The sequence below is a fragment of the Pteropus vampyrus genome, unplaced genomic scaffold (genome assembly GCF_000151845.1).
Source record: "Pteropus vampyrus isolate Shadow unplaced genomic scaffold, Pvam_2.0 Scaffold1000003254, whole genome shotgun sequence".
NCBI lineage: Eukaryota > Metazoa > Chordata > Mammalia > Chiroptera > Pteropodidae > Pteropus > Pteropus vampyrus.
This window is the reverse complement of record NW_011917656.1, coordinates 1,841-12,104: the sequence shown is the minus strand read 5'-3', so window position 1 is coordinate 12,104 and position 10,264 is coordinate 1,841. Positions and strand designations below refer to the sequence as shown.

Below are 10,264 nucleotides of genomic sequence, written 5' to 3'. Positions count from 1 at the left end.
CTTCTGTCATTGGGCAGGAATTACTCCCCGCCTAGAATGTTTGCATTTGAACGGAATTGCTAGGGGCCTGGGGCAGACTCTTTAGTCTTCTCGCTGTTTCTTTGGAAGGCGAGGTCACAGGTTTGCACAGGAAATTCCTGATTCAGTTTCCAGATGGAGGAAGTACTGTTGCAGAAAATTCAGACCAGCGAGAAACCAAGCAGCACTGGGAGAGTTGGAAAACTCAGGTTTCTTACACTGGTGGTCCCAGAAAGCTAGTGCTCTGAAGATCTGGGCCCTGTGCTCAGGACAAACTTACTTTTATAGGGCTTAGCTGGGCAGTTACAGTTTTACAGTCGCCATGGGCTGATTGGTTAATTCGTCCTCAGGCACTTACAAAGCCTGGAGTTGCTATGGGCTAAGGGGCCCGGGAATTGCTCTGGGTTTCAGAGTGGGGGTGGGGGGTTGGGGGTGGGGGCGGGTGAGTTGCCATAGGCTACAGGCAGTTACAGGGCTTTGAGATTTTCAAACAGGAATTTAGGCCATACGTCTGTTATCTAGACGGAACAAGCAAAAGGAAAGGATGAATCTTTAGCTACTCTCCAGGTCACCCTACCCTTCGGCCCATGTGGCAAGCATATCTACAGAGGCAGAACAAAGAGCTGTTTACAAAGTTAACCATTTGAGTGAAAAATTTCTCTTCAACAGGTATGCACAGGAAATTCCTGATTTAGTTTCCAGATGGAGGAAGTACAGGCAAGAGGGTGGCTCAAGCCAAGCCACACTGGAAGAAGCGGGTCTTACGTCCCGTGAGGGTCAGGGATTGGCGGAAGGCTGCTGGAAGGCTACTCGTGGAACTCCGACTCTAGTTTACAGACTCAGACACTTATTTGTGACCTCGCCATCCCTGATAAAGAGTCTGGCTGCATGGTGCTCTGTCATCCGTGACAGTACTAAGCCTTCCACTCATCCCTGCCCCCACTCCCATTCGCTTGGTCCTTAAGAGGAAGAATCCCAGATCACGTGTCTCTGGTGGGAAGTTGGAAACCACCCCCCCCCCACCCCGTGCCTTAGGTGGGATCATGGAATTCTCTCAGACCATCCACAAACTGTGACATGTGTCCATTAAGTTCTCAAGTGTATGCTTTACAGTGGAAGAATATTTGTTTTACATCAGTTTTTGCCTGCGTCTTTTGTCAAATAAATAATAAATTATTGTTTGGGTTTCTGCCTGAATTAAGGACTCCAGATTGTTCTCAATAAACACTTCTTGCCTCTCACTTTGAAAGACATTTCTATTTTTATGTTAGCTGCCATGCCAGAGGAACCACCTTGCATGACTCAAACTTTGGAATGTTAAAAATGGCAAAATAGCCTTTGGACTGAGCCTAGGGCAACGCTGTGTCCTAAAGAGCTCTTTGCAAAGATGACAAGAAAGCAGTTATTACGACTATGGGTCTGAGGACTACCACAGTGAAAATTAAAAACATTATTTGGAATTAGCTTCACTGGATTACGTTATCTTCGCCAATAGAAACGCCTTCCTTCTGCTGAGCTAATCGTTCCCTTTTCCTTTCTCAGAAGAACACATCTCCTTTATCTTCTAATCAGATTATTGTTTGGGTTTCTGCCTGAATTAAGGATTCCAGATTGTTCTCAATAAGCGCTCCTTGCCTCTCACTTTGAAAGACATTTCTATTTTTATGTTAGCACTCTAGAGAACTTTTGCATGTAAATGGCCATAGCATCACTAAGGCAATCGATTCCTATTTTCACTGATACAAGAAAAACAACAAATCACAATGTAAAGGTGGGGTACACCTGGACGCTCCTCCCCCACAGCTTTATGGAGGTATAATTGATTAATAAAATTGTGCATATTTACGATCACCACATGATGATTTGATACACATATACTGTAGTGTATACTTAAAATTTCCAAAGACAGTGGATCAAGGGTTCTCGCCACACACGCGAAAACTACGTGAGTTGACGAATATGTTAATTAACCTGCAACTTCATATGCCTAAGAGATTAAATTGCAACACTCGTATGCATTTATTTATGTGAACAGCTTTATTGAAATAGAATGCACATATGCGATGAGAAAAACAAATGTGATGCACATATGTGATGAGAAATATTTTCAGCTGCCGCCTAGGCACTTTACAGTATAATCACCTTGCTCGCACCCAGAGTCTTAACCTGAGCTAAGGATTTCCACCATAAATTTTAAAAGTTTCTGATTTGTTTTCCCCAGGGGGCACATTTTAGAGCTGAGCCTATGACGAGTGTGTTTCATGTTTTGTCTTGGTGACTGTTCCGTGTGAACTTGAGAAGGATGTGCATCCTCTTGTTGCATGAAGTATTTAATAGAGTACAGTTAAATCCTGTTGTTTCGTGGCTCTGTTGAGTTCAACTCTGTCCTTGGTGATTATCTGCCTGCTGAAATCTATAATTCCTCATAAGGGGCGTTGAAATCTACAGCTATAGTAGCGCATTCATCTGTCTCTCCTTGTGTTCTGTCAGCTCTTGCCTCATGTATTTTGCCCCTGTGTTGCTATGCACGTAAACATGAAGTATTACTATGGCTTCTCGGAGATGGACCCCTTTATCATTACGAATTGTCCCTCTGGAACACCTTTGCATTTCCCCCTTATTATCTAAACACTGATGTGCATCCTCTGGTGTATTAGACACCTTTACCGTAAAGTACTTCAGTTAAAGTATATAAATTTACTTCTTAGTATACTGTGTAATATTTTTAATATCTCTTTCATGACTCAAAGGAGGCCTCTCCATTTAGATTAATTGTAAGAGAACACAAACCTAGCAAGGGAGAAAGACCGGACTGTTATCGGAGAGTGGGGATCCTCTCCCGGTGCGTCGTCCAGGTTCTCGATGTCTCGAACAAAGAATTGAGCAAGACGCTGAAATACAGCAGAAAAGAAAAGCTTTATGAGAAAGGAAAGTACACTTCCAGACCAGAAAGCAGGCCTGAGCAAGAGAAGCGTGGCTCAAGGGCCTGGTAATAGATTCTTTGGGGTTTTTATCCCCATTTGCTGTGGATTGTTACTTTTCTGAGAGGGGTGGGCTTCCTTGATTGACAGCTAAGATGGACAGGACTCAGTGATTCATCATTTGCTTTCTTCGCGTGTTCGTTCCCAGAATTCAGTCTGTTATAACGATATTAATGAACTTCTGGGCATATTCCTCATATTATAGTGATGGTATAATAAGGCTCAGGTGAACCGAAGATCGCTGGGGTCTTTATTGTGCAGGTGTGAGTGACCAGCTGAAACTAGTACCCGCTCACTTGTTTCTTTCTATGAGTTACTTTTAGCCCAGAAATGCCTTCTGGCTTGCTTAATGGTGGGCGAAATAGCGTGGGGCCCTTCTAGGATAGGATGACCTCAGTGTCTTTGCAGGCACCACAAACCCCCTAACTAACTTTCCTGCCTAACTCTTTTCTAAGAGCCATGAACCCCCTTATTATTAGTGTGGGTGTATCTGCTTCTGTATCTGCTTCCTGCTGAGGAGGGTCGTTGTCTCTGCCTATTGGGGTTTCACGGAGCTCTTACCCTGTCTGCCTCAGTCAGGGCGCGGTCTTGGGTTTCCTGCTGAAATGCCGCCTCAGTCCCTAGACAAGGAAAAGAAGTTACAAACTTGTGATTTAAATCATATATCTATTAATTATTGATTTGCCTATGAAGCGAGTAAAGGGAAACAGGCTTGGTTAATGTATGTCTCGAAGAGTAAGAGGACCTTTGGCCTAAAGTCCCCTCCCCTCTTCCACTCTAAGGACCCTGCCTGGCCTAAAGCCATTTCTGCTAACAACGGGTGATGATCCTTATCAATGGCCAGAAGATCTGAGTCACCAGTTTAGGGGCATTTATCGAGATTTGAGGGAGAGGGCCTTTTTCCCAAAGAGAGGAGGGAAGAAAAGACTTAACTAGGTTTACTAAAAAGAGTAAGAACTCTGCAAGAGATGTCCCATTTCATTTCCTTCTAAAAGATTAAGAATTTTACAAGTGACCACTATTCCAACCAAGCCCTTCTTGCTTAGAGACTAAACCCTTATTGTTATTCTGTCAATATCTCCTATTATGCCATGCTGTTTAGGGTCAGCATACCCAGTGAAGAAAAAATAATGAAGATAACGCAGGATTTGGATATAGACGCACGAAACAAACAGGTTCTTGCCGTCCTTTTTGCGGTAAAAGACATGGTTAACAAATGGTAAAGCTCTGGTTTATAAGATGGAAATAAGGACTTTGGCGGAATGCCAAAAATAATGCGCCATATTAAGGAGGCTGGAGGATGTATATATCTTTCCTATGAGCTAAGGATCCTTAGCTCATATGTCACTAGTGAGGACTTGAATTTTCAGCTGTAATGCATTTTAAACACTGTGTGAGGAACCTCTTGGGTGCAGAAGTAAATGGAGCACGGCAAGAAAGTCCTGTATTCCTGCGATTGACAAGAAAGATTCTCTGGAAAAATAAAGATATGCATACGGTTCTCTGGTAGCCTAACCCTGTATGGCCATTTCCTGCTCGAACGAGTTCATTCTTTAGCTGACATGTTTTCTCATAGCTGCCTCCCACACCTCAAGGACTCTCCACTCACATCTGTCGATTCATGGCTTGCCTATCAGTTAATGTTCTTCCTTATCTCTGTATCTGTGTAGGAAGAAGAAGACTGTATAAAACTGCCCGTTATGTTACAATCAGGGCTCAGCCTTTGGATAGGAATCCGCTGACCCGGTGCCAGCCTCAGTAAATGCTGCTTCCTGATTATAGCCTCACTGTCCCGTCTCTCCATTCGAGAATCCTACAACATCTCTGGGGGCTCGTCTGGGATGCAGAGATGGCAGTTTTTCGCCTCCCTTGTCTTCGGGGTCCAGCCCCCAGGACGTTGTGAGAAGCAGACTTCACTTGGTGCCAGCAGACCTATTGTCTGTAGGGGAGGATAACTCTTCCAGTGACCTTGGACGGTTGCCCCAGAAGCACAATAGAACACAGAGAGCCACAAGAACCAGCCCAGGAACATCACCTGACTGAATAGTATGGTAAGGACCTGAGTCCCAGGGACAGTCTGTCTGCTAAAGGGCAGAAGAGAAGTCTTATCACCTCCCGAAGGCACCCGAGTACTCTACATTTGCTAGAGGTAACCGTGACCTCTCAGGTACATAGGGCGAAGGGTGGAGTGTGTTTGCTGTGTGATTCTGTGTGACTGAGATGTGGCCTATCTATGAAGCAAGGGATAAGCCTCTATCCGCGGTTCGGTGTCAAATCTCATAAGGCTTAGTGTGGTGTCACCGGATCTCCATGAGGAATCTACTCCAGTGATCCAAGTCGGGGGTTTATACCGATCCACCAATTGCTAAGAAGCACCTGAAAGATCACCGAGTGGGGAAAGGTTGGAGAAGGACAAAGGGAATCTGTGAGTGCATGTGCAAAACCGACCACAGGTAGAAAAATGGGTGGACAACAGAGTGAACAGACACCTTTAGATCGTATGCTTAAGAATTTCAAAAAGGGTTATTCAGGAGATTATAGAATTAAACTCACCCCACAGAAACTCTGCACCCTTTGTGAGATAAACTGGCCCTCTTTTGGCATTGGATGGCAAGCAAAGGGAGCTCTTGATAAGGAAATCATTGCAAAGGCCTCTCAAGTCATTACCAGTAAACCTGGCCACCCAGACCAATTCCCTTATATTGATTCTTGGGGGTAATAGTTTGCACACAACCCCCTTGGTAGAGAGTCTGCCTAGAGGAGAACTGTAGGGTCCTTATACCCGAGCCTTGACACCCTCCCAAAGTCAGTTGGAAAAAAAAAGAAAAAAAAAGAAGCCTTTGTTTCCAGTGCTAGGCCATACCGGGCTCCATTCTACTAGGTCCCCAGGAGCCTATAGTCCAAATGATAGTTGGGGGGCGGGCAACCTATTGATTTTATGTTGACACTGGAGCTGAATACTCAATTGTAAGTTGGCCTGTGGGCTCCCTTTCTCAAAGACAAGCTACCATTATAGGAGCAATCGGATGACAAATCCATCGTCCCTTCCTGCAGCCCCGCTGGTGCAATCTAGGAGGATGAGAAGTCGTCGACAAATTCCTATATCTGCCCGACTGCCCGGTGGCACTGATAGGAAAAGATCTTTTAGGAAATCTACAGGCTCAGATTACCTTGACACATGTGGCCAAACCCCTCTATGAAGCCACAAAACGGGGAGAACGGGAGCCCCTACTCTAGGAATCTACAGAAGAGAAGGTCTTTAAAGAAGTCAAACGAGCACTCACTAGTACCCCCAGACTAGGACTCCCAGTCTTAACCAAATCTTTCTTGATCTACATACATGAGAACACGGGTGTCACAGTAGGAGACATAACTACTTGGCACTGTCCCGTGGCTTATATCTCCAAACAGCTTGCCTCTGTCACCTAGGGCTGCCACCCTGCTGGTGTGCACTTGCAGCCACAACTCTCCTTGTGTGGCTGGGGGAATGAGGAAAATTGAGGGAATGAGGAAAATTGTAGGTTTGTGAAGAGAAATTCTGAGAGGAAGTTTTATGTGGTTAAGCTAAACAAGATTGAAAATTTAAATGTCAAAAGTAAGATAATGCAAAATTAGAGTTGTGTTTTAATGTTTCTTAGACTATTAGTCTTCTACTGATGCTATGGAAAAGTTTTCTGAGTAGAAAACAAGGATTCTGTGCTTCATCAAAGTAATTTTCTGTTTTATGTTGCCTTACCCAGTTTTCAGAGGCTTTTAGAGAATATGCTAACATTGGCCCAAAATTTCAGGGCCAAACACTCCTGGCTATACATTTCATAACTCAGGTGTGCCAGATATTCAAAGGAAGCTCCAAAGTTGGGACCTAGACCCCAACCCTGCAGGCTGCCTTAGTACCAGAGGTCTTTAAGGTATCCAATAACTGGAACAGGGCAGAGAAGAAAGCAAAATACAAAAAGGCACAAATTTTAGCTGCCATAATATGAGAACTATCCCGAGGTGACCTTAAGCAATAAAAACCTTTCAGGCCTGGTGGGCTTCCATCTTGGTTGGCCATAGTTGGCATCGTTAGGACTGGGGCATAATCAATGCACTAACTGCAGAAGGAAGGGCACTGGAAGGAAGAGTGTCTGTCTAGCCCTGGGAAGCCAGGGAGGGCTGGACCTCATGAGCCCTCACCCCACATAGCAAGCTTCTCATGAAGGGGCTGCTCTCTCCTCCAGCCTCAGAGGCCTAAGTGTTTGCAAGCTGAAGTCCTGGAGAAATCCACCATGATCACTACAATAGAGCCTCAGGTCACACTCGATATGGCAGGAAGGAAAAACTGAATTTTTACTGAATACCAGGGCTACCTACTCTGTCCTGCCCTGTCCTATATAGGCCACTCTCCAACGCTGACTACACAATGACAGGAATAGTCAGCCTAATGTAATTTACTCTTCCCATTGTGAGACCTGGACTAACAATGAAGTTCTCTGCTACACATCAGGACCAGGGTCCAGTGCAGAGAGCACCTCGTCTGGAAAACTGGGACACATCCAAAAAGAAGGACAGCCTCCTTGCCCATCACACAAAGCATGTTTCTAGAGAACCTAAGTCTAAACCATGTGTAGACAATCCGCTTCTATGTCAGGGTTTCCTACGAGCAGAGCAACTACCTCCCTGCAATCTGTTGAAAGTCAGCCCTCAACGCAAACGGAAAAGGCACCACCAAGCTTTGTTAAGTTTCCCAACCGCTGCATGCATTTATCTCGAATTAAACCAGTTTCTTATGAGTCCTCATAGGTTCCTCTAGAAAATGAACCCGGAAGTACGACCTATTTCTGTGAACCTGTATAAAATCTTAAGCTCTTGTTCCAGAAACTACATAAGTCCACACATCCCAGGGAAGCAGGGGACTTTTCTGAATCATTATTCCTTTAACCCAGTGTCCATGCCACTACTCTCCTCAAAATAATTCAATTTCCTTTTACTAAATATCTTTACCTTAAATTAACAAACTGCCATGAACAGACAACTTCATTGTTAATTACCTCTACTATTAATTTTGACTTTTGTCTTTTCAATCTTTTACTAAATTTATATCTTCTAGGTTGCAAGGCTTCCTACCACTTCTACCTACTAGAATGACCTCACTTTCTCTGCCTCCAGGAACCATAGAATAAGCTTTCAGAGATTTTTATTTCCGGTAGGCAGGAATTACGGCCCTATCTCAGCTTTGAAGAAGTTCCAGAAGACAGACCACCCCTCAACATCCTCTTAAGAATAAGAGAATAAAATCTCTGAGAGGCATATAATGTAGGGAGGAGACAAGAGAATTAAAACAGTTAATCAAGCTATGTTCAGAGACAGCAGTATGCTAATCAGCCCTGCAGCCAGGCCAGGAGGACACTTGCAGAACAAAGAAGGTTTCTTCTGGATTTCCAACGACCCATTCCCACACCTATGAAGGAGAAACAGGAACCAAGAGTCATTCCTTATGGCTAAATCCATAGGGTACCTATAGATTAAAGGCTGGGAACTGCTATCAGGACTTTCACTCTACATATTCTCACCTTTTCACACTGCATGCTCTTCCCCTCCTCTGTGTAAGTCTGTATTAAAAGAAATGAGAACTAAAGAATGACATATAAACTGAATTCCCTGAACGTTCAGGGTCCCTCTCAGTGCCTTTACTCTGTCTCTCTCTCACATCATCCTTCTCACTCTCTGCCTCTGAAAGGAGACCACATTCTGTCTGTAGAGTGTTACCCCTTTGAGGAACTTGAAGTAGACTTCACTGAAATGCCTCAATCACAGGGTCCCACCCGGACTGAGAAGGCCCAAGGAGTAGCCAGACTACTCTTCCGATAAATTGTTCCACGATTTGGCCTACCAGTTGCTATTGGCTTAGATAATGGGCCAGTCTTTGTTGCAGAAATAGTGCAGCTACTTGCCAAGAATTTAAATATTAAATAGAAAATGCATACCGCCTATCGACCACAAAGTTCAGGGCATGTAGAACGCATGAACATGACCCTTAAGACTCAGGAACACTATGTTCGGAGACACATCTACACTGGGACGAAATCCTCCCCATAGCACTACTAAGAATCTGGTTGGCCCTAACCAAGAAGACCAGGTTCTTCCCCTATGAGATTTTGTATGGGCAGCCACCACCACTCATCAAAGGACTACAAAGAGACCTCATGGAAATAGGTGAATTGACTCTAAGACAACAGCCTCGAGCCCTAGAGACCACCTTCCAGACTCTCAACCAATAGGTTAGGGAAAGGCTCCCCTGTCAGTTCAACCACTGAAATTCATCCCTTTAAATCAGAGACTCTGTCTGGGTAAAAGAGTGGAATATCAGCCTCTAAAACTCTTGTGGAGAGGCCCTTTTACTGTCATTTTTTCTACTCTCACTGCAGTTAAGGTTGCTGAAATAATGCCCTGGATATCACAGCAGACTGAAACTCGCAGCTGCAGAGTGGGAATGTGTTCCAGACTCCTCTGAGCCCCTCAAGGCAATCTTCCGCAAGAAAACACCAGCTGTGCCAACAGACCAAGAGTAAGCTGTCGGCCCTGCTTTGGTCACAACCGGAAGCTAACCAATTTGTGGGCAGCAGAAGCCTGAGGACAACGTCTTGTCAGGATTGCACCCCTAAAGACTCTTTTCTTTCTCCTATTACTTCGCCATGTGTGTGGCACCAGTCTCCCCACTTCTCCCCTTCACATGCAAAGGTACAGGATAGGGTCCAAAATTGCCACCGGCTTCAATTCCATAACCATCCTACACTGTCTCCTAGGCCCCAAAGCCCACAAATGTATGATCAGCTAAAGGCCACCTTGGGCCAAAACCTAGGGAAAACCCGCTTTGTTGACCTAGCTGAGAGGATAGCCCATGAACTTGATGTCACTAAATACTGAGTTTGTAGAGGAGTACAGATGAGTGAACATTGACCTTAGAAGGGAACTAGCCTAGATGCCTTTTACCTCCTCCAATGGAACCACACGGTGGCCCGCTACAAAGAGGGTCGACCCCGGAACTAGGTTCTCCCTTTAGAAGGAGTAGGAGAAAAATGTCTTGGCTGGATGGGTTTTAGATACACTCAGTAGGTTGAAGAAACCCCACGTAAAAGATTGCTGTTTTTAAATCACACAGACCTAAACTAGTAGCCCAAGGCTCCTTTCTGGTAGTAGGCCAATAAAACTACAGAAAAGTCCTTGTGCAATGAAGGTGCCAGCCTCTAAACCAAAAGTTAGAAGAAAGAAATGATATTCTCTGA

General features: G+C 44.7%; 1 long non-coding RNA gene across 1 annotated transcript; it reads left to right on the top strand.

Annotated features, from left to right (window-relative positions):
• Positions 1 to 155: 155 nt before the first annotated feature.
• On the top strand, positions 156 to 1,259 carry LOC111735552. The gene is made up of 2 exons (XR_002778837.1): positions 156 to 227; positions 688 to 1,259. It is a non-coding gene; the product is annotated as an uncharacterized LOC111735552 (long non-coding RNA).
• The last annotated feature ends 9,005 nt before the right edge of the window (positions 1,260 to 10,264 follow it).